The sequence below is a fragment of the Canis aureus genome, chromosome 7, assembly GCF_053574225.1.
Source record: "Canis aureus isolate CA01 chromosome 7, VMU_Caureus_v.1.0, whole genome shotgun sequence".
NCBI lineage: Eukaryota > Metazoa > Chordata > Mammalia > Carnivora > Canidae > Canis > Canis aureus.
In genome coordinates, this window is record NC_135617.1 from 48,101,386 (window position 1) to 48,125,648 (window position 24,263).

Below are 24,263 nucleotides of genomic sequence, written 5' to 3' on the forward strand. Positions count from 1 at the left end.
ACCCAACAGTCAGATCTTTTTTTTTTTTTTAAGATTTTATTTATTTATTCATGAGAGACACAGAGAGAGAGAGAAGCAGAGACATAGGCAGAGGGAGAAGCAGGCTTCCCGCAAGGAGCCGGACATGGGACTCGATCCCGGGTCTCCGGGGTCACCCTGGGCTGAAGGCGGCACTAAACCATTGAGCTACCTGGGCTGCCCCCAACAGTCAGATCTTGTTCAATATCTGATACTTCCAGCTTTAATGATTAACTTTACATGTCAACTTAACCAGCTACAGGGTACCCGCATTAAACATTATTTCTGGATGTGTCTGTGAGGGTATTTCTGGTTGAGATTAGCATTTGAGTTGGTAGACTCTGTGAAGTAGATTGCCCTCCCCAATGTGAGTGGTCATCATCCAATCCATGGAGGGCCTGAATAGAACAAAAGGCAGAGGAGGAAGGATATACGTATCACCCACTGATTCTGTTTTTCTGGAAAACCCTGACTGATACAGTCACCTACTTGTGACTTGAACAATTTATTCAGTCTTTTCTTGTAAGCCTCAAGATCACCCTTGATATAGACATAGTATCTACTCTATAATGTTGTTGTGAGTTTACCACGGTACATGGCAACCTAGAAGCATTCAATCATTATTAAGTTATAGTCAATACTGGGCAGCCCTGGTGGCTCAGTGGTTTAGCGCCACCTTCAGGCCAGGGTGTGATCCTGGAGACCCGGGATCAAGTCCGACGTCAGGCTCCCTGCATGGAGCCTGCTTCTCCCTCTGCCTGTGTCTCTGCCTTTCTTTCTCTCTCTCTTTCTCTCTCTCTGTGTGCGTCTTCCATGAATAAATAATTAAAATCTTTTAAAAAAAAGTTATAGTCAATATTTGTACCCTTTAATCATAGGTGCAAACATCGTAAGCCTAGAAGATATTAGTGGGTGAAGGGGGATGGCAAAGGAAGGGTCAGTTCCCACTGCCCTCCAATCCCCTAGGCTGCACTTATCCTCTACCCATCAAATATTTGGGTTTTGTCAGCAGAGGAGGTAGTGGAGCGAAGTTCAGTTACATCAATGGTAAATTGCAGTATCTGCCCCCCGATTCTTGGACTACCAAGCCAAAGATGGTATCAGATGGAAGAGGCAAGAAAGAACAGAGGGCAAATGCCTTCTAGTCCTACGGTGGTCTTTTCTGTGGCTTCCAAGCTCTCGAGCTTTCTTCACTATGCACACCAGGGTGTTGAGATGCATGAGGAATCGCCTGTGGGGCCCTCGCTGTGTAGCCACTTCAAACGGTGCTGGAGGCGGAGAAGTTTTGCTCACTGAAAGTCTACTGCCAAGTTTTGGCAGCATGCTTTACTTTTTTCTTCTTTCTTTTAAAGCTGACAAGGAAAAATAAAGTACAGAAATAATGTTAACCAAATAAAGAGGCACTATGATTTTTTTAAACCTCATTTGCGTCAGAAAATTCACTCCCCAATGAGCCATAACCAGATGAGACTGCACATATCCCAAGTCTTATAAGAGAAAGCTTTAATTACAGCCTTCATGTTTTATGAGCAGCGAGTCCAAGCCGTTGCTCCAAAGGGAGCTGAGCCTGAAATTCCTCACATCTATGCCTCCGAAATCTTAACATATCTGCTTGCTAGTTCCAATTACTAGGTTATTTCATTTTAAATGTGAGTGAAACTAAGACTCATTCCTTCTTCATTTCCCAAATTCCTAAAACAGCTACTCTTTGTTTTTAATGGAGCTGCAAAAAAAGAAAAGAGAAAAGAAAACAGCACATTCCTGAAACATTACAAAAGACCAACAGAAGAGAAGCAAGTGCAGCATACTGGAGAGGATCCTGGGGGAAGGCTTCTTGAACTTTTGCACCAAGACACCTTAACAAAAGAGAACATGGGGTGGAAATGGAGCTCCTTCCTGTGTATGGATAAATTTTCTTTTTATTTAAAAAAAAAAGGGGATCCCTGGGTGGCGCAGCGGTTTGGCGCCTGCCTTTGGCCCAGGGCGCGATCCTGGAGACTCGGGATCGAATCCCACGTCGGGCTCCCGGTGCATGGAGCCTGCTTCTCCCTCTGCCTGTGTCTCTGCCTCTCTCTCTCTCTCTCTCTCTCTCTCTCTTTCTCTCTGTGTGACTATCATAAATAAATTAAAAAAAAAAAAAGAGAGAGAACAAAAGAATTGCCCCAAGGGATACCAGGAAGCCTAAATAAAAATGAAAATAGCTAACATTAGTGAAAGTTCACTCTGTTCCAGCCACTGCTCTAACATTTAACATATGTTCATCATTTATTCTCATGATAACTATATAAGGCAGACGATATTATTTTTTCCATTTTATAGATAAGGAAACTGAGACACATATAGGTAAAGCAACCTGCCGAAGGACAAAAAATAGAAAAAGGTCAAGCTGGGACTCAAGTCTTGCTCTAAAACCTGTAGTTTCGGGATCCCTGGGTGGCTCAGCGGTTTGGGACCTGCCTTCAGCCCAGGGAGTGATCCTGGAGACCCGGGATTGGGTCCCACGTTGAGCTCCCTGCATGGAGCCTGCTTCTCCCTCTGCCTGTGTCTCTGTCTCTCTCTCTCTCTTTCTGTGTGTGTCTCTCATTAATAAATAAATAAAATCTTAAAAAAAATAAAAATAAAAAAATAAAACCTGGAGTTTCAACCACAAGTTGCCATGAGTGGTCTACCACAAGCTCAAAATGTCATTAAAGTTTCATCTTGAAAATGTATATGTAGGCGCACCTGGGTGACTCAGTCAGGTTAAACTCTGCCTTAGGCTCAAGTCATGATCTCAGAGTCCTGGGATTGAGCCGCATCAGGTTCACTGAGTAGGGAGTCTGCTGGTCCCTCTCTCTCTGCCTGCCATTCCCCCTGCCTGTGCTCTCTCGCTCTCACTTTCTCAAATAATAAAAACCTTTTTAAAAGATGCATATGGATATTTCATTCTATTCACTAATATCTTCACATTTGCTTTAAGATAAAAACTTCTTTTAAAAAAGACTTTTTTTAAAAAAAAGATTTTGTTTATTTGACACAGAGAAAAGAGCACAAATAGGCAGAGCAGAAGGCAGAGGGAGAGGGAGAAGCAGGCTCCCCCCTCAGCAGGGAGCTCGATGCGGAGCTCGATCCCTGGACCCTGGGATCATGACCTGAACCAAAGGCAGATGTTTAACCAACTGAGCACCCAGGTGCCCTCCTTCATAGATTTTCATTTACATTTTTCCATGTCCTACTTCCTCTTCAAGCAAATCTTCAACCAAAATTGATGCTCCAAGAAGGTAGACTATGTATTTAGATGTGTCCAGTATGAGAAGCACTAGCCTAGGGCAGCTACCTTGCCCAAGAAAAGGAAAGACCTTTATTGTATCGGTCAGAATTAATTTGTCCAACTAACCATATTTATAAGAGAGAAGATAAGCTTCTTCCCCAGTGTCAAAGCACCTGATTCCAAAGGGTTGTGGGTAAAATGGAATTGAACAAAACAGATTAAGTAATTTAGCAAGAAAAAGAGAGAAATACATCAGTATGACAGATGAAGTACACCACGGCTAAACTCAAAATAAGCATAAGGCTTGACATAAGGCAGAGCATCTTATGAACAGGATATTTTTAGCTTGGACTGAGATGTAAAGATGTGTGAGAGAGAAAGGGGGAGGAAATATGTGTGTGTAAGAGGGAGAGAAAAGAAAATTTGGAGAAGGAGCAAAAAAGTCTGCTTTTGTTAAAAAGATAATGCAGTTAGCATGCCTGGGTGGCTCAGTTGGAAGAGCATGCCACTCTTGATCTTGGGGTCATGAGTTTGAGTCCCATGTGGGAGGTAGAAATTACATAAATTAATTAATTAATTAATTAATTAATTAATACTTTTAAAAAAGACAAGATAATACATTTTATTTTTTTAAGATAATACGTTTTAATGGGAAAAAGTAGTATAGGAATTAGAGTCAATTCAACCTTGAATAAGAGAGAGGATTACATGTGATAATAATAGAGCAACTTATTTAACATACCTTCAGTTATAAGATTCATTCACTACTCTTGAAACCAGTATTATGCTGTATGTTAACTGACTAGAATTTAAATAAAAATTTGAAAGTTAAAAAAAATCATTCAAATATTCTTTTAGGGGCTCCTGAGTGGCTCAGAGGTTGAGCATCTGCCTTTGACTCAGGTCGTGATCCTGGGGTCCTGGGATCAAGTCCCACATCAGGCTCCTTGCATGGAACCTGTTTCTCCTCCCTCTTCCTATATCTCTGCCTCCCTCTCTCTGTGTGTCTCTCATGAATAAATAAATAAAATCTTTAAAAAAAACATATATTCTTTTAAAATGTCATCTAAGAAGTGATGAACTACAATAATTTCTTTGAGTCTCATTTACAAAGGAAGACAATACCTACTACAGCCTTGCAGGGCCATGATAAGGGATAGAAGAGGTGACATATACCTGACATACAGTAGGGTCTTGGGAAAAATAAGAGGTATTATTTCTACCACTTTTTACCAAAAGCGAGTTAATTTTCTTCTTCCCCAAAATATTTGTATTTTTACTGCAAAAGTTTAAATTGTTAAAGGGAGCATTCATCTAATCACAAATGAAAACAATATACTGATGGATAAAGCAAGACAGTATTTATCCTCCCCAGATTTTTCTACATTTATACAACAAATATATGTGAGTATTGACACACACATAGAGGTAGTAGATTGCTGTTTGAAATTTATTCATTTGAGGGGCGCCTGGGTGACTCCATAGGTTGGGTGGCCAACTCTTGATTTTGGTTCAGCCATGATCTCAAGGTTCTAGGATGGAACCCTGCACCACAACAGGCTCTACATTCAACAGGGAGTCTGCTTAAGGATTCTCTCCCTCCCTCTCCCCTGCTCACACATTCTCTCTCTAAAATAAATAAATAAATATTTGAAAATAAACAAATAAAATATTCATTTGAGCACCCTTAAGGTTTTTCACAGTACATCATGGACAAAGAATTATACTAAAGGAGACAGAACTTATTCATTCTCTTTCTATTAGTGAAATCAACATAAATTTCACCATTCCTACACTGAGAGAGCTTTTAGAGTCTGGGAGTGTCTTACCCATATTTGTATCTCCCATAATAGACTTGAAGATTTTTCTGATCTTCGTTAACTATATGTACTATTTAAAAGTTCATGGATTTCTGTATTTTACTTCTAACTGATATGGAATACCACTGCATATTGCAGTTATTTATGTTTATATCTTATCACCTCTGCCAGCACACTGAAAAACAGAAATGACAGGTTGTGGCAGTGACACATCATTGGTCACTGGAAAGAGTGGTGGAAAGATAAGCTTGCGAATAAATTGAGAGTAATTCTAATCAGCTGTGGGTTCCAGGCTATATAGAGAAGGGCTAGAAGCCAAGCGGGGAGTGAAAGATGAATTCAATAAAGGAATCAGGGTGATCAAACTCTCCCTGTGCTCAAATAGTCGGTGGCGTTGCAGTGAGACGCTAGAACTAAGAGCAGGAGTTCGGATTACAGAGAAGAAAAGTAAAATTCACATTGTATGTGGTAGAGAAGCTCAGAGTAACCATAGGCTTCAGGCTGCAACTCTCCAAGTGTGTAATGGAAAGGAGATTCAAGAGTCGAGGGGGATATCTGTGGACCTAAGGAGCCGAATACATTCTGGAAGCCAGGATGCTAGAGGGTCTCATGGGTGGGGAAAGTCTTCAAACAATTTCAGGAACTGGAGTAGCACAAATAGTGACCCGGGCATCTGTAATGGGAAAACTCGTTTTCTTCCTTTGGTGAAGAAAACCCAGTTCTTCCCTGTGTGTTTCTTTTCAACGAGTCTCCTTTAAATTTTACCCAGGAAACTTCACTTCTGGTCACTTCTGGTTACCAGATGCATGGAGGTTTTTCCCCATACCGGGCAATTCTCTGGGACACCAGCTGGTTATCTTACAATTTATTCAGTTGTACCCAGAGGTAGGGTCACACCCCACAGGTTAAGGCCTCAGTTTCACAAGACTGACACCCACCCCCAGCCCTGCAAAACACACGTTGGATGCCAGTTGTAAGCCCAAGTTATCACCTGGGCTCCTGACCAACGGACTATAGACCCCACCTTGGGTTTTACTCATTTGCTAGAGCACCTCATAGAACTCAGGGAAACACTTACGTTTGCCAGTTTATCAAAGGATATGATAAAGGACACAGATGACCAGTCAGATGACAAGATACATAGGGTGAGGTCTGGTAGCATTCCTAGTACAGGAGCTTCTGTCCCCTGGAATTGAGATATGTCACCCTCCTGGTGTTGAGGTGTTCCCCACCTAGAAGCTCCCCAAACTTCACAGTACTGGGATGTCATGGATGCTTCCCCATGAAGGCATGATCAATTATTTACTGTTTCCAGCCTCTCTTTCCTCTCTGGTGTGGGCGGGGTGGGTGGTTCCTGAAAATTCCAAGCTTTTAATCTTGGGTTTGTCTTTCTGGGAACCAGCCCCCATCTTGGGAGCTATACAGGAGCTCATCCAGAGTCACTTTAATAGAACAAAAGATACTCTTAGTGCTCTAACATTGATGAATTTACAAGGGTTTCAGGAGACCTGTGCCAGGGATGGAGGTCAAAGACATATTAGAATAAGAGATGTTCCTAGTGTTCTTATCTGTTAGGAAAGTACAGGGGTTGTAGGAGCTCTGTGCCAGGAACCAGGGACAGAGACCAATATATATTTTTTCTATTATTTCACAGCGCCATAAGATCTTCTGAGAGCGTGTGTGTGGGGTGACTGGAATGGTAGTAGACAACAGCTACAAGTCGGAGAGTGCATGGTATAGCATGGTAATGTCAATGGTATCAAAGGAAGAGAAACACTTTTACCAGGGTGAAAGAGTCATGATACCCAACAGTGATTCTCAGAGTGGTTCCAAGACTAGCCATACAGGCACCACCTAGGAACTTGTTAGAAATGCAAGCTCAAAAAAAAAAAAAGAAAAGAAAAGAAATGCAAGCTCCTGGGGCAGTCTGGGTGGCTCAGCGGTTTAGCGCCGCCTTCGGCCCAGGGTGTGATCCTGGAGACACGGGATCGAGTCCCACGTCGGGCTCCCTGCATGGAGCCTGCTTCTCCCTCTGCCTGTGTCTCTACCTCTTTCTCTCTGTGTGTCTCTCATGAATAAATAAATAAAATCTTAAAAAAAAAAAAAAAAAAAAGAAATGCAAACTCCAGGCTCCCCTCTAGATCTACTGAAGCAGAAACCAAGAGTGGGCTCAGAAATGTGTGGGTTTTTTTTTTAAAGATTTTATTTATTTATTCATGAGAGACCCAGAGAGAGGGAGAGAGATATAGGCAGAGGGAGAGGGAGAAGCAAGCTTCCTGCTGGGAGCCTGATGCAGGACTCGATCCCAGGACCCTGGGATCACGACCTGAGCCAAAGGCAGCTACTCAACCACTGAGCCACCCAGGTGAAATCTGTGATTTAACAAGGACTCCAGGTGATGCTGAGGCTTGCTAGGGTTTGACCACCACTGGTTTGGAAGTTGCCACAGACAAAGCTGAATGACAGGTCAGCACCCAGCCATTTACCATCACAATCATTTCTTTAGTCATCTGTGGAATTTAGATTTCAGTGAAAGCCACAAACTGGAGGGAGCATTTTGGAGAAAAGCCGGAGGAGGGGGCACGGAGAGGAGTTTGTTTATAATGCAACAAGTGGTCCAGAGGCAGCCCTGAATGTTGACTCTCTTCCTTCCTATCCTAAGCCCTTGGGTGGGCTCAGCCATCCTGATAGAAACTGGGGACAGGAGAATACAAGGCAGCAAGCTGAATTAATAACTGTAACAGCAATATTTTATAATAACCACAATTATGCTATTAATAATTATGTATAATTAGTAACTATTAATCCAATTTAAACTATAAAAACCAGCAGGAAGAAAAACTCTATTATCACCCAGAACTGAACATGGAGCAAATGTTTGCACACTTACAGTTATCAGATGGAACAAACAGCCACATGGACTAACAATCTTCGGCTTATCCTCAAACGAACCAGATCACTCCAGTGGCATATTAATAAGCCCCCAGTGCCTAAAAAGCACTCAAATTCATCAAGTTAGTAAAAACTTTCTGATGTACACCCCAAGTCTTATCCTCCTGGTCTCCTCCTTCTCTGTGATACAAACCCCTCCCCAAACTACCACCGTGATCATTATCTAAATGAAGCTGACTAGGCCACAGGGTGCTTCAGCCCTAATTACACAGGTTACTTCACTCCTAACTACTGTTTACTTCATTTGCATGTTGTTTTGCTTAGGAGACTGAGGAGGGGGATCCTGAAATCTAGACACTGTTCAATTAGGATTGGACCCTCTCCTCCTCCTGGCTAAACTTCAGCTTTGTTCTTGGCTCTCTGTGCTCCAGTCACAGAAATGTAAACACTTGAGAACTTCATCCTCTTTATCTTATTACTTCCAGTGTTCTCCTCCCCCTGAATTTACTGATCAAACATCTTCTCTATTTCTTTTTCGCACTTATTTGAGAGAGAGAGAGCACGAGCAGGGGGCGGAAGGGCAGCGGGAAGAGCAGACTCCCTGCTGAACAGGGACACCCCCCCACACACACACACACTCCCAACACGGAGCTCTATCCCAGGGCCCTGGGATCGTGACCCCAGCCGAAGGCAGAAGCTTAACTGACGGAACCACCCAGGTGCCCCTAACATATTCTATTTCTAATAACTACTAAAGCAAATACATTTCTTCCCTTCAATAAAATACATCTCCTTGTTGATCAATACAACCCGAGTGGACAAAGCAGGAAGGTGGGATGAGGCTTCCATAGTAAGAAGTGCAGGGAATAGCGCTGCTATGGGAATGCCAGCTTGGCCAATTTATGGATGAATGTCAGTATAGTTGTGGTTAAGGCAAGAACTTGGAAACACACTTGAGTTCCAGAATTAGATGAAATAGTTATTAGCTGTGTGATTGTAGAAATAGTAGGCTCATAGGCCCCTTATTATTAAATATAATAGTAAAGAGTAAATGATAGTGCATATAAATATCCCTAGCAGAGGGATCCCTGGGTGGCGCAGCGGTTTGGCGCCTGCCTTTGGCCCAGGGCACGATCCTGGAGACCCGGGATCGAATCCCACATCGGGCTCCCGGTGCATGGAGCCTGCTTCTCCCTCTGCCTGTGTCTCTGCGCCTCTCTCTCTCTCTCTCTGTGACTATCATAAGTAAATAAAAATTTAAAAAAAAAAATATCCCTAGCAGAGTTTGCAGTACTTGATGAACCTCAATAAATGGTAACTTTTTTGCATTTTTTAAAAGATTTTATTTTTAAGTGATTTCTACAACCAACACGAGGCTCAAACTCACAACCTCGAAATCAAGAGTCACACGTTCCACTGACTGAACCAGCCAGGTGCCCTTGGAGTTTGTATTCTTATGAATAAACTACCCCATCCCTTAGACCAATTCTTAGACCAATTAAAAGACAATGCACAGGGCAGCGTGGGGGGGTGGGAGTGGGGGGCGGGGCCTCAGCCGTTTAGCGCTGCCTTCAGCGCAGGGCGTGACCCTGGAGACCCGGAATCGAGTCCCACGTCGGGCTCCCTGCATGGAGCTTGCTTCTCCCTCTGCCTGTGTCTCTGCACCACCCCCCCCTCTCTCTGGTCTCTCATGAATAAATAAATAAAATCTTTAAAAAATAAAAAATAAAAATAAAAGACAATGCACAATATAGAAGCATACACTGCCTTCTGTAAACATGAAAATATTCCTGAGAAAAGACATTGTTACATCTTCAAATAGGATTCAGGAAAGAATATAGTTAGCACTATGTTGTGATAAATCTAAAGGGAGAAGAAGCATGGTCTTCATCCTTAGTGGCACAAGACATGGAATGTTTCTAAGACCTTATTTTTTTGAAATAGTTCTAGGTTTATGGGGCACCTGGGTGGCTTAGCTGGTTAAGTGTCTGACTCTTGATTTCAGCTCAGGTCATGATCTCAGGTCTTGGGATCAAGCCCCACATCTGGCTCACACTGAGCATGGAGTCTGCTTGTCTCCCTCCCTCTGTTCCTCACCACCACCCAATCAATCAATCAATCAATCAATTCTTTAAAAAAAAGGTGGGGGGGAGATCCCTGGGTGGCGCAGCGGTTTGGCGCCTGCCTTTGGCCCAGGGTGATCCTGGAGACCCAGGATCAAATCCCACGTCGGGCTCCCGGTGCATGGAGCCTGCTTCTCCCTCTGCCTATGTCTCTGCCTCTCTCTCTCTCTCTCTCTCTCTCTCTCTGTGACTATCATAAATAAATAAAAATTAAAAAAAAAAAGCTTTAGATTTACAACAAAATTGAGAGGTAGGTATAGAGATTTCCAATAGACTCCCTGCCCCCATGGTAAGCACCCTTGCTCCTTCCTTACCAACATCACTCACTGGAATGGTATATTGTTTACCAAGGGTGAGCCTACATTGATATATCACAATTACTCAAAGTCTATAGTCTACTTACAGTTCACTCTTGGTGTTGTATGTTCTATGGATTTAGAGAAAAGTATAATGACATATATCCATCATTAAAATATCATACAAAAAGATAAAATATCATACAGAGTATTTTCACTGTCCTAGAACATTCTCTATGCTCTTCCTATTCCTATTTCCCTTTTCCTGCCCCTGGCAACCACTGATCTTTTTATTGCCTCCATAGTTTTGCCTTTTCCAGACTTTTCTATAGTTGGAACCATACAGTATATAGCCATTTCACAGTGTCTTCTCACACTTAGTAACATGCATTTAAGTTTCCTTCATGTTTTTTCTTGGCTTGATAGTTCATTTCTTTTTAGCACCATTGTGTGGATATACCCTAATTTATTTACCCATTCACCTACTTAAGGACATCTTGATTGCTTCCAGCTTTTGGCAATTAAGAATAAAGCTTCCATAAACATCCATGTGCAGGTTTTTGTGTGGACATGTTTTCAGCTCCTTTGGGCAAATATCAAAAGCACAATTGTTGGATTATATGCTAAGAGTGTGTTTACCAAAATGTCTTCCATAGTGGCCATACTGTGGGCGACCACGGACTAGCTGGAGTAACTGAACCAAACCAGGCCCAGACTTGCGCCCCTCATTCACTCAAAAGTCTCGAGAGCCTAAAGGGTGAATAGTTGGTAGACGCTTGAGAAAGGGCTTGAGCAATGGTTCTCAGGGCTCATTTGTACGTGATCGCCCACATAACACAATAGATACAACTTATTCTGACCTGGTCATAAATGTAAATAAGGGTCTGTGCTGTCCTTGCTGGTCTGTTTACCATACCTAATATTCCTTTGAAGCATGCACATCTGGAGCAACAAGCTTATCTATTTACCAAGGTCTTCTGGCACCCATGAGTCTGTCTTGCATGCTGAGAAAGGGGAACTTTGGAGGGTTTCACAAACCTGCTAAAAATAAACACCTTCTTGGCTTTGTTTTGCTCCTGCTATAAAATGTTGTAAAACCTTGAATAAAGCTGGCACTGCTTGGACATCATCCACTGTGTCCATCCTGTCCCCATCTCTTTTATTTTATTTTCCTCATCCCCTTATCCTCAGGACCCTGATCGTGTTGCCGCAGCGCACGCAACACGATACTATTTTGTATTCCCACCAAAAATGTATGAGATTTCCTGTTACTTCATATCTTTGGCAGTATTTGGAGTTATCAGTGTTCTGGATTTTGGTCCTTGTAATTAGGTGTATAGTAGCATCTCATTGTTGTTTTAGTTTTCATTTCCCTGATGGCATATGATGTGGAGCATCTTTCAGTATGCTTATTTGCTATCTGTGTATCTTCTTTGGTGACTTGTCTGTTAAAGCCATTGCCCATTTTTTAATTGTGTTATTTTACTGCTGAGTTTTGAGTTCTTTGTATATTTTGGATAACAGTCTTTTCAGATGTGTCTTATACAAATATTTTCTCCCAGTCTGTGGCTTGTCTTCTAATTCTCTTGATATTGTCTTTCACAGAGGAGAAGTTTTTAACTTTAATCAAGACCAATTTCTCAATTATTTATTTCATGGCTTGTGCCTTTGGTGGGTTTTTTTTTTTTTTTTTTTTTTTTTTTTTTTTTTTTAGATTTTATTTATTCATGAAAGACAGAGAGAGAGAGGCAGAGACATAGGCAGAGGGAGAGGCAGGCTCCTTCCCGGGAGCCTGAAGTGGGACTTGATTCTGGGACTCCAGGATCACACCCTGAGCCAAAGGCAGGTGCTCAACCTCTGAGCCACCTAGGCATCCCTGGTGTTGTATTTTTTTTAAAAGATTTTCTATTTGTTTATTCATGAGAGACACAGAAGGAGGCAGGGACACAGGCAGAGGGAGAAGCAGGCTCCCACAAGGAGCCCGATGTGGGACTCGATCCCAGTACCCCAGGGTCACGCCCTGAGCCGAAGGCAGACGCTCAACCACTGAGCCAACCAGGCGTCCCCTGTATTTTAAAAAACATCACTAAAAAAAAAAAAAAAAAAAAAATCACTATACTAAGGTCATCTAGGTATTATCCTATATTATCTTCTAGGAATTTTATAATTTTGCATTTTACATTTGGATCTATGATTCATTTTGAGTTTATTTTTGTGAAGGGTATAAGGCAAGACATAGAATTTTATTCTTTTTTAAAGATTTTATTTATTTATTCATGAGAGACACAAAGAGAGGCAGAGACACAGGCAGAGGGAGAAGCAGGCTCCACGCAGGGAGCCTGATGTGGGACTCGATCCTGGGTCTCCAGGACCACACCCTGGGCTGAAGGCAGGCACTAAACCGCTGAGCCCCTTGGCTGCCCCAAGACATAGAATTTTAAAACCTGAAGATTAATGCTGGTCAACTGCACAAGAAAAGTTAAGGGTCGCCTGATTGGGTGTATCAAGTCTTGTAGGATTTGAGAACTAGGGAATAATTATTAAGGAGTAGAGTTAATTAAGGACCTCTTCCTAGTGGAGGTGAAGTCTGAAGGAAGTTCATAATTGAAATATTAGGAGGAAAGTTGGTGAGCTAGTAAAATCTGAATTGTGCAAGTTCCAGAAAACAGACATTTACTCTGCAAAGAATTAAGTTCATGACAAAGAAGAAGACTGGATATTTTCCTCAAATATGTGAAGATCAGTTGACTGGACCCAAGAAAGCATCTAATCTAAGCTAGGCATTCAAATTCTCTCTTCTGGAAGTTTGAGATGGGTCCAGTAGAGGAGTTAAAAACCTAGAGGGTGATTGACCCACTAAATGGAAGTGACCTGAACCACTGACTACACGGAGCAGACCACTCCCTTGCCAAACTGCATTAGGATGTGAGCCACCAAGAAAGAAACCTTTACTGGGGTGTCTGTGTAGCTCAGTTGGTTAAGTGTCTGCCTTCAGCTCAGGTCATGATCCCAGGGTCCTGAGATCAAGTCCCACATTGGGCTCTTTGCTCAGCGGGGAGTCTGCTTCTCCCTCTCCCTCTGTGCACATGCTCTCTCTTGCTGTCTCTCAAATAAATAAATAATCAAGAAAAGAAGAAAGAGGGCAGCCCTGGTGGCTCAGCGGTTTAGCGCCGCCTGCAGCCCAGTGTGTGGTCCTGAAGACCCAGGGACGAGTCCCAGGTCGGGCTCCCTGCATGGAGCCTGCTTCTCCCTCTGCCTGTCTCTGCCTCTCTCTCTCTCCTCCCGGTGCATTCTCATGAATAAATAAATAAAATCTTTCAAAAAAAAATAGACTTCAGGAACTTTAACATTAAAAAAAAAAGAAAAGAAGAAAGAAAGAAAAGAAAGAAAAAAGAAAGAAAGAAAGAAAGAAAGAAAGAAAGAAAGAAAGAAAGAAGAAAAGAGAAAAGAAAAGAAAAGAAAAGAAGAAAAGAAGAAAAGAAAAAAAGAAAAGAAAAGAAAAGAAAAGAAAAGAAAAGAAAAGAAAAGAAAAGAAAAGAAGGCTTTATTATGTTAGGCCACTAAAATTTAGGGTTGTTTGTAACAGTGGTTCACCTACCTTGACTAATATGGTAAGTTAGACTACATCACCTGAAAAATATTCCTTCAAACTCTTAGATTCCTTAATGAAAGTAAGATTTTTTAAAAGTCTAATCTATAGATGACCTGCAAGATGGATCAAAGGGAAAGAGAAAATAGAAGCAGGGAGGTTAGTTATAAATCAAACACAGAAGTTATGATTCTAAATAATAATGTCACTTTCATGAGAGGCTTTCCTTCACTCTTCAATCTAAATTATGTCCTCCTCCCTAACATTGTCTTTCATTCTAGCTTGAATTTTTCTTTCATAGTATTTACTACAAATTACTATGTAACTTGTAATAACATATATCTGTAGATGTTTCTTTATTTAAAGTCAATCTGTCACCCTGAACTGTAAGCATCATGAGGAAAGTAACCATGTCTCTTTCACTTCACTTTTTTATACCCAATGCCCAATGTGGTAAAAAGCCAAGAAATATTTGCTGAATTAGTTAATTCTCACATTTTTAAAAAGATTTTATTTATTCATGAGAGTCACATAGAAAGAGACAGAGACATAGGCAGGAGAAGCAGGCTCCCTGCAGGGAGCCTGATGTGGGACTCAATCCCAGGACCCCAGGATCACAACCTGAGCCGAAGGCAGACACTCAACCAGTGAGCCACCCAGGTGCCCCAATTCCCAGACTCCTAATGTGAAACAGTGGAGAAATGTTACACAATGTCTGAGTCACCATTCGGATACTGAAGAAATAGCAATATTTGTACAACCAAATAATTAAACACTTAGGGGATACCAAGTGTCTGGTGCAGTGTGGAGCATACCAGAGTAGGTCAGTCAACAAACGTTAGTTCCATTCCTTCAACTCTCAGGACTTACACCCCAAACCACAAGATGAGCCGTCTGCCACAATGGAACTTGCAATGAAATAAGAAAGATGGACTTTTATTTTAGATACTGTTCTTCCTGATAACGGAGAGGCCAAGAACTAGACCAGGCAGGATATGATAACTTCATGGGGAGCCTGGGTGGCTCAGTCGGTTGAGTGTCTGCCTTCGGCTCAGGTCATGAGCCCAGGGTCCTGGGATCGGGCCCCACACAGAGCTCCCTGCTCCATGGAGAGCCTGCTTCTCCCTCTCCTTCTGCCTGCTGCTCTCCCTCCATGTGCTGCTCGCTTGCTCTCTCAAATAAATAAAATCTTTAAGATTAAAAAAAAAAAAAGAAGAATGTAATAACCAGAAGTGGCAGGCCCGTAACAGAGCAACACTCCCCCTTGGCAGTAACCAACATACCACTTAAAGCCCCTGGGTTTAGGTTCTCAAACTTAATGTTCCAGTTCCAGTCTCGGCCCATCCTTTTGGCTTCAAGCCTTCAGCAGCACGTTACCCTGGGTACTCCTGACCTCTCATTAGAAAACATCTAGCCCCTCTTGGCAAACACTGACCAGACTTGTGCTATTCTTACTCTCACTTTAAGATAGTCTAGCCTCGGGGATCCCTGAGTGGCTCAGCGGTTTAGCGCCTGCCTTTGGCCCAGGGTGTAATCCTGAGGTCCCGGGATCGAATCCCACGTTGGGCTTCCTGCGTGGAGCCTGCTTCTCTCTCTCTCTCTCTCTCTTTCTCGCTCATGAATAAATAAAATCTTTAAAAAAAAAATAGATAGTCTAGCCTCTAAACCAGTTGTCCAACTAGGAAAGGACTTCTCTCTTCCACAAGTGACCCACTTTTCATAAAAAAGATAATTGCTCAGCAAATATATGGGGGAAATGTGCTCTTTGGAAAAGCAGAAGAGGAAAGGAAAAGGTGGTTGAGATTTTCCTACAATATTTCATGCCTTACAAAATATTTCCTGAAACAGGCATGTCACACCCAAGCTGTAAATGTTTTGGGAGGATAACTTTTTAAAAATTTTGTGGCATCAGTCTAGCCTTTCATATTCGCATTTCATAACTGTCCTTTGATCATTGTGCATACTGAGTCTGTTACCCCAGTATATTAACATTGGCTTGAAAAAAGTAGGGGCGAGCAGTTGGGGGGTGGGAGGGATAGCCATCAGTTCTACAGAGAACAAAATACTGAGCAAGTGGACATAAATGTTATTCAGTGAATTCTGACATTTTCTAAGTAATAACTTAAGGCTATTGAACAGAAGTCACTAACCCATTGTCAGGCATCTCCTGAAATACTGTATTCCATCTCAAATGGCTAGTAAACGAAAGTTAAAGGAGTACAAGACTGAACCTTACACTGCAAGCTAAGAACAATTAGGTAAGTTAATAGGTGTGATTTATCTCTCTCTACGGATAGCAAAATGAATTTGAAAAGTGCTTTGTAACCCAAAGAGCTTGGCTGGAGTTCAAACTGCTCTAACATCTGTTTCCAATGTTAATTTGCTGAGTCCCTGGGTAATCCTCTTTCCTGACCAACTCTCTGCAGTTCCAGTCCAAAGCCCTGTGTAACTACACTTGGATGCATTTGGTTATGCCATGTTAGGTTTGATACATGATTTGGATATGCCACTTGACATGTATGATTTATATAGTCCAAGATTTTATGGACATTCCTGAATTCCCCACTTGGTATCATTCTGACCCTTGGCACCTGTAATGGATCCACTTCTTTTTTGGTTAAATTCAAAATTCCCAAGCATGAATTGAATTACACACCATGTTGACTTGTGTTAATGTACTCAGTGTTTTGATTTTTCTTTTTTCTTTTCTTTTCTTTCTTTCTTTTCTTTTGTTTCTTTCTTTCTTTTTTTTTTTTTTATAGAGATGGAGGAGGGGAGGGGTAAAGAGAGGGAGAGAGAGAATTTTTTTTTGGAGAGAGAGGCTCTTAAGCAGGGTCCATGCCCAGCATCCAATCTCACAACCCAGAGATCATGACCTGAGCCAAAATCAAGAGTCTGAGGCTTTACCCACTGAGCCACCCAGGCACCCCCTCAGTTTTCTTCAGTCTCTCTATTCTTGGGGGACCTGGATGGCTCAGTGGTTGAGCATCTGCCTTTGACTCACACCTAGGGTCCTGGGATTGAGTCTTGCATCAGGCTCCCTGCAGGGAGTCTGCTTCACGCTCTGCCTCTCTCTGTGTCTCCATGAATAGTCTTTTAAAGAAATCTACTCTCTAAAAATTTCAGAAATAATCTCATTCATGCTCACCTACTGGCTAGGGCTACAAATACATGCAGAGTGATAGAGTTTATTTTTTAAAAGCTCAAATAGAGGCTTCCACTGCTAGGAGAAATCCTTTGAGTCACACAGAAAGGACTTAGGTTTCTAGGCCATGTCTAAAGAAAGCCCCAAGATTCTTTAAATCACTACTTAAGAAATTTTTAGTATCCAAAATGACATCCTAAGATATAATTTTGACAGTTCTGTGAAACACTCTCACACAGATCAACCACATAAAGAACAATTTCATTTAATACATAGCAGCTAAAAATGTGAATTTATGCCATTCCAGCAGTTCTTGCTATTTCTCATTGGTTTCATTGACATTTATATGGTGCTCAAAATATACCAAAAATAATTTTGCTCTGAATAAGCCTTAATTCTAACGTTGTCATTTATTTCATAATACTTTTCTATCTTCCTTCAAAACATATTCATTGATAGATAATTATTAAGCACTTTTCATATTTCTAACAATATGTGTGATATGCAACAGAGCCTTGAAATTTGACAGGCCCTAAAACTCATTACAATCTATCCAAGCCATAGAGGTGGTGAATAATCTTATACAACTCAATCATTGTCATTCCTGGATGTGATGGCAGAGAAGGAAGGCTGGCTTAAAAGGGCTTTACTTTTCCAGCAAAGTGGGAGAGATGATGGATACCCTAGGTCTAGGTGAGCAAGAAATCATGTCCAGAGATGTCAACCAAGTAGGAAAGAGCACATGATTTTTTTTTTTTTTAAGATTTTATTTATTTATTTGACAGAGCACAAGCAGGAGTGGCAGGCAGAGGGAGAAGCAGGCCTCCCACTCATCAGGAAGCCTTCCTTATACGGGGCTTGATCACAGGACCCCGGGATCATGACCTGAGCTGAAGGCAGATGCTTAACCAATGGAGTCACCCAGGCACATGGAACACGTGATTATAAAGGCAAATAAAATTCTCTCACCACCAAGTGAGAGAATCAGCAGAAACAGTCACGTTGGGACACATCTGCCTAGCACTCCTGGCAATGGTGAGCTGCCCCTCCCCGCTCCAGCCCAATGGTCCGGGCCAGGGCTTCCTCTCCTCTGGCCATACTCCACACACCTGGGCACAGGTACGGGTTTCTGAAACAGACTGTGTCAACCATAGTGCTCATGCATTAGGGTTAACCGTGCTCCTGGTTTATTGCCTGAACAAAGTACCAGATGGGTGAGTGGAGCCTGGAGAGGGGGAGTTGTAGGTAAGAGTTGGGCCAGAAGAGGACTGAGTTGCTTCCTTTTTCCTCTCGCCGCCGAAGCCTTTCTCCAGCTGTGTCTCATCAACATTCTAAGGAAGCCAAGAAATTAGCAGACACAGAACAGCATTATCTCTAGTACAGCAGCCATGTTCTCCTGGCCTCCCGGAGAAAAGAAATCAAATTATATCCTATTGTTTTTCACTTGAAGATGTGAAAAGTTACAGGAACAGAAAGGGTTGATGCCTTTGAAACACAGTCCCAGAAAACTCGTAATGAAATAAATTTCTAGGCCCAAGATGGAGCGGCTCCTGCCCGAGGTGCTGGGTCACTAAATGGAAACTTAAACAACTTTCACGTCCCTCTCCCTCTAAATGCTCCTTGCGACCAAAAGCACAGGATATCCGGTCAGCCAATCCCCAAACCCAAGCCACCTTTGAACCCCTGAGCCTTCTCACCTCCAACACGGTGACTACATGGCTCCAACCAAGCAACCAGATACTTCTATCTCTCTTTCTTGTTCTTTGTTCTTTGTTCTATAAAAGCTTCTTGCCTTCTGCCCTATTTGGCACTCCCCAAATGGAGACCATCCACTTCATGAAGTTTCAAATCAACTTTGTTAATGTCATCTAATTTGTCTTCTTTAACCACTGGTTAAGCTCTGTAATATCCTTTCACTCATAAATGACCTAGAGAACAGATAACGTGAGTTTCTGTGCCACAATTTAGCACTGAAATGAGTTCCTGGGGGGAAAAGAACCTTAGAAGAGAAAGGGAGAAAATACTCATTTCTAAAGAAATTTTTTTTATACTATCAAGATCTATGATATATGGATAAATAGATACAGATGTGATACAGTGAGCAACCACTAAAATAATAGGACTCGTCTTCTGACACGAGTTAGCAATTAGCATGTTTTCTGTGACTGGCATGACACTAGACATAATTGTCTCATCTTTCTCAATATTTGAAAGTTAAAAAAAAATATTTGAAAGTTATAATTATGGATGAAAACTTCAATGTTCTGGGACAGCTGGGTGGCTCTGTGGGTTAAGCATCTCCCTTCAGCTCAGGTCATGACCCCAGGATCCTGGGATCGAGCCTGGTGTTGGGGGTTCAGTGGAGAGTCTGCTTCTCCCTCTCCCACGGCCTACCCCTCCACTCTGCTTATTCTCTCTGTCAAATAAATAATTTTTTAAAAAAGAAAAATTCAATGTTCTGTTCCACTGCATTCTGTAAAGCAAGAGCACTCTTGTCCTACCATTTATAGTCTAGTATTTGAGTCCCACTCTCCCCTGCCCCTGCCCCCACTCCCGCCACCTCTACTCCAGGGCACCCAGGACTCAGGACCCAGGAATTATGTTCTTACTGAGCTATTATTTGACCCTCTGAGCTCTGAGATCCCAACACTTGTGCTAACCCAGGAAGCTCCACTGGCCAGTTCTCTCTGAGCTAGAGAAAATCCTAGACCCAAACCTGCAAAATTGAGACCCAGGAAGGGAGCAAGGCAAAGGTGAAAAATGGGCCCTTGCTGCAGTTTCTTGAGCATCTTTGGCTGTTATTTGCTAACCAAGCCCAAGGCGAGGTCAGCGCTCTGAGCTGACCGGCACACACTTCCAGAGGAGACAGGTGTGATTCATCTTTAAAGCCTGAGAGGTAGGCAGACTGGGCATCGTGGGGGTGTGACCTGGGTTCTGCTTTCAGAAAGACAACGTCTGGAGATTCTTTTGTCTTCCATCTTGGGTTTTGTCAATGAGGTGTCCTGGGGCAATGGAGCGTGCCGTGAGCCTCGGGGCAGAGTGGGTCGAAGCAGCACCCCACAGGAAGCTCAGGCCCCTGAGCAGGCCCGCAGTGCCTGGTGTGCACCTGCATGCCCCAGGGCTCCACGTGGAGTAAGAGGAGCCCAGAGGAAAGGGGAGCAGCTCCACTGGGGGACAGTGCTGGGACCTGTGGTGAGAGCGCAGCAGCCAGTGCAGCCCCGAAACCAGTCCATCCTCTGAGCAGGTTCCTCCTTGGGCGGAGGGGGTCGGGGAGGCAAGTATTAACTCTCTGACCTGAACTCTGGAAACTGCCAGTGCTCAGGTAGCAAATTTTATCTGTAATTATTACAAAGTAAAAGGATATACGCGGACTTTGTGGGCTCCAGGACACAATTCCAATGACGCATGGGGGTAGAAGGGGTGCGGTGCTCACCACAAACCACCAGCAATTCCTGGACACCAGCAAAGTGCCTGAGAATTCTACTCAATTCTGACGCTACCTACTTGGAGACAACTTCAGGTTCCACAGGTTCAGGGCTTGAAGACTGCCCCCACCTCCAACACACACACACACACACACACACACACACACACACACACACACAAGACACCTGCACCAAGCCCAGGTTGTTACCTATACATCCCACCTACTGGCTCTAAATCAGAGCTTCCCACAACCCCCACCTCAGGTTCGACTAATTTGCTAGTGGCTCAAAGAACCCAGAGAAACATTTTACTTACTAGATCACTGGTTCGTCATAAAGGGATGTAACTGAGAACAGCCAGATGGAAGAGATGCATAGGATGAGGTACTGGGGTGCAGAGCTTCCATGCCCTCTCCAGTTGAACCACTCTCCTAGCACTTCCCCGTGTTCACCAACCTGGAAGCTCTCCGAACCTGCCATTTTAACCCACCATTTTGGTTTTTTTTTTTTTTTTTTAAGATTTTATTTATTTATTCTAGTTCCTCTTTTAAGCAAAGGTGACCATTTTGGTTTTTATGGAGGCTACAACAGACAGGCACAATGGATTCAATCACTGGCCGTTGTTGACTGATTCAGCCTCCAGTCTTCTCTCCTTTCCAAGAGGTCTGATGGGGGGATTGAAAGCCCTAACCCTCCAATTACAGATTGGGGCCTCAGGCAACTCAGTCTCTACTTCAGTGGGGGTGAGCCTAAAAGTCACCTCATTAACATAACAACAGACACCTTTGTTTCTCTCAACACTTAGGAAATTCCAAGAGTGGGCCACCTAGCTGGCTCAGTCAATGTTTGTGAGTTCGAGTGCCACATTCAGTGTGGAGCCTACTTAAGAAAACAAAGGAAATTCCAAGGGTTTTATGAGCTCTGTGCCTCTGTGCCAAGGACAAAGACGAAACATATTCCAATGAAAAACCATGATACCACAACAGACATTGCAATAAAGCATTACAGGGAGTTATTACAATTCTTCTGTTAGAATCTTTGTTTTTGAAAACTGCAGTGTAGCAGAGCAGATATCCAGACATAGAAATAGAAATTTTCAAGATTGTCATATTCAATGGAAAAGAATACTATTTTTATATGAAGCTTTGGGTGAGCCAATTATTAATGAAGAAGATAATTTCCCCATTAAAATTAGTTTTTCCTTGTAATTACAGATTACAGAAATACAATGCAAAAATGGGCCTATTGAAATATATACAAATTATATACAAACTATGAAGCCACTTGCAGGTTCTTATACACAAGTGATAGGAAATGTCAGAAGAAACATTACAGTGTCACTACATAAATTTTCATGGAAAGTTAAATTCACACTCATACATACATGAATGGATTTGTATGAAGGGGTAAATCTTTCTAGATCAGCTGTGCCATGAGAATCATCAAGTCCAGATATACTAAAATTTATAATTCAAAATAATTGATCAAGGCAGCCCAGGTGGCTCAGCGGTTTAGCGCTGCCTTCAGTCCAGGGTGTGGTCTTGGAGACCCGGTATCTAGTCCTACACCAGGCTCCCTGCATGGAATGGAGCCTGCTTCTCCCTCTGCCTGTGTCTGTGCTTCTCTCTCTCTCTTTCTCTCTCTCTCTCTGTGTATCTCTCATGAATAAATAAATAAAATCTTAAAAAAAAACAAAGTTGATCAGAAGAGCACTTGGCTGGCTCAGTCAGTAAAGCATGTGACTCTTGATCTGGGGATTGTGACTTTGAACACTGTCTTGGGTGTAGAGATTACTTAAAGATAATTTTTTTTAAATGATAAAAAATAATTTTAAAAAGTACATGTGTGATCTTGCATTTGCCAAATGTGACTGGCATGACTTTCAATTATGTTAATTGAAAATAAAGTTACTAAAAGTATACATTTTGAATACCTGATAAATGAATTTGCAGAAACATGAGCCAGAAAAGTCTCATGACCAATCAAGATAGCACATTCCCCACAGGAAGTCTGCTTCTCCCTCTGCCTGTCTCTGCCTCTCCCTGTGTCTCTCATGAATAAATAAATAAAATCCTAAAATAAATAAATTTCTATCATAGTCATCCTACTAGTTTGATACAATTACTGCTCTGTTTTTTATATTTTCATTTTATTTTATTTTATTTTATTTTATTTTATTTTAAGATTTTATTTATTTATTCATGAGAGACAGACAGACAGAGAGAGGCAGAGACACAGGCAGAGGGAGAAGCAGGCTCCATGCAGGGAGCCTGACATGGGACTCGATCCCGGATCTCCAGGATCAGGCCCTGGGCTGAAGGCAGTGCTAAACTGCTGAGCCACCCAGGCTGCCCTCCATTTTCATTTTAATAGTATTAATCTGTATATGACATGAAGCTTTGATGTATATAGAGGGACTAATTTCTTCATCACTTCATCACTTCATCTTCATCACAGTGGTTGGACAAGGTGAGCCCAAACTGAGCTAACCAAATGCTCTCCATCATGAATATGAATCCTGAGAGTTTAAAGAATCTCAAGAGCAGAACTAGGACACAACATTGTTCTATATGATTGTTTACAAAAACAAGGTGGGAAATGCCATGTGAAACAATGATGGGATTTTCTTTGCAAAGAATCTCTTTTGGGGATCCCTGGGTGGCACAGCAGTTTGGCGCCTGCCTTTGGCCCAGGGCGTGATCCTGGAGACCCAGGATCAAGTCCCACGTCAGGCTCCCGGTGCATGGAACCTGCTTCTCCCTCTGCCTATGTCTCTGCCTCTCTCTCTCTCTTTCTCTGTGTGTGTGTGACTATCATAAATAAATTAAAAAATTAAAAAAAAAAAGAAAAGAAAAAAAAAGAATCTCTTTTGGGACACCTGGGTGGCTCAGTCAGTTAAGCATCTGCCTTCAGCTCAGGTCACGATCCCAGGGTCCTGGGACTGAATCCTGTGTCAAGCTCCCTGCTCAGCGAGGAGTCTGCTTCTCCCTCTCCCTCTGCCCTTCCCCCTACTCATGCTCGTGCTCTCTCTCTCTCAAATAAAATATTTTAAAAACTTTTAAAAAATAATCTGTTTTAAAAAAAGAAAAAGGCAAAACGGAGCTAGCAAAAAGACATAATAATCTATGATATTGTTTGTCTTTCCTTTTACGAAAGATTAGCATGATTTCTAGTCACCAGATGGGCAGCCATAAACTGATTGGTTAAATTTTGTGGTCTAAATATAAACTGTGAACAATACTCTGAAAATATTCAATAACTGAATCAATAACTTGTTAACATTAATAATTAGCAAAAAATGCTATTATTACAACCAAAATAATATGGTAGTCTTTGGGAGATACTGCTTTCAGATGCCTGAGCACTCTTCCATTTGAAAAAGAACAGTTTATTAGTTGTTACTTATATTTTTTCCTCCTAAATCAAAAGGAGATTCATAGCAGTAAGGAACACGATATTTACCTAAGTGAAACGCAAAGAGAATTTTCTGAAAAGGTCCTTATATTAACTATGTCTTCATTATATTCTGTATTTTAATACTTTGAGATCTGGAGGCTTGCTGACCTGGAGAGACTACCCCTCCCAGGGCTAGCCAATTCCTAGATAGTCAACAGTTTACCCCTCAAGCTAGCCTTTTATTTTTTTTTCTTTAAATATTTTATTTATTTATTCATAAGAGACACACAGAGAGAGAGAGAGAGAGAG

General features: G+C 42.1%; 1 protein-coding gene across 1 annotated transcript in view; it reads right to left on the reverse strand.

Annotated features, from left to right (window-relative positions):
* Positions 1–830: 830 nt before the first annotated feature.
* The window catches only part of RAB23 (RAB23, member RAS oncogene family), a 74,790-nt gene continuing 51,357 nt past the window's right edge, over positions 831–24,263 (reverse strand). Inside the window, exon 8 of the transcript XR_013383285.1 lies at positions 831–1,370. The gene's annotated coding sequence lies outside the window, so the exon portion shown is untranslated. The remainder of the gene's footprint in view (positions 1,371–24,263) is intronic.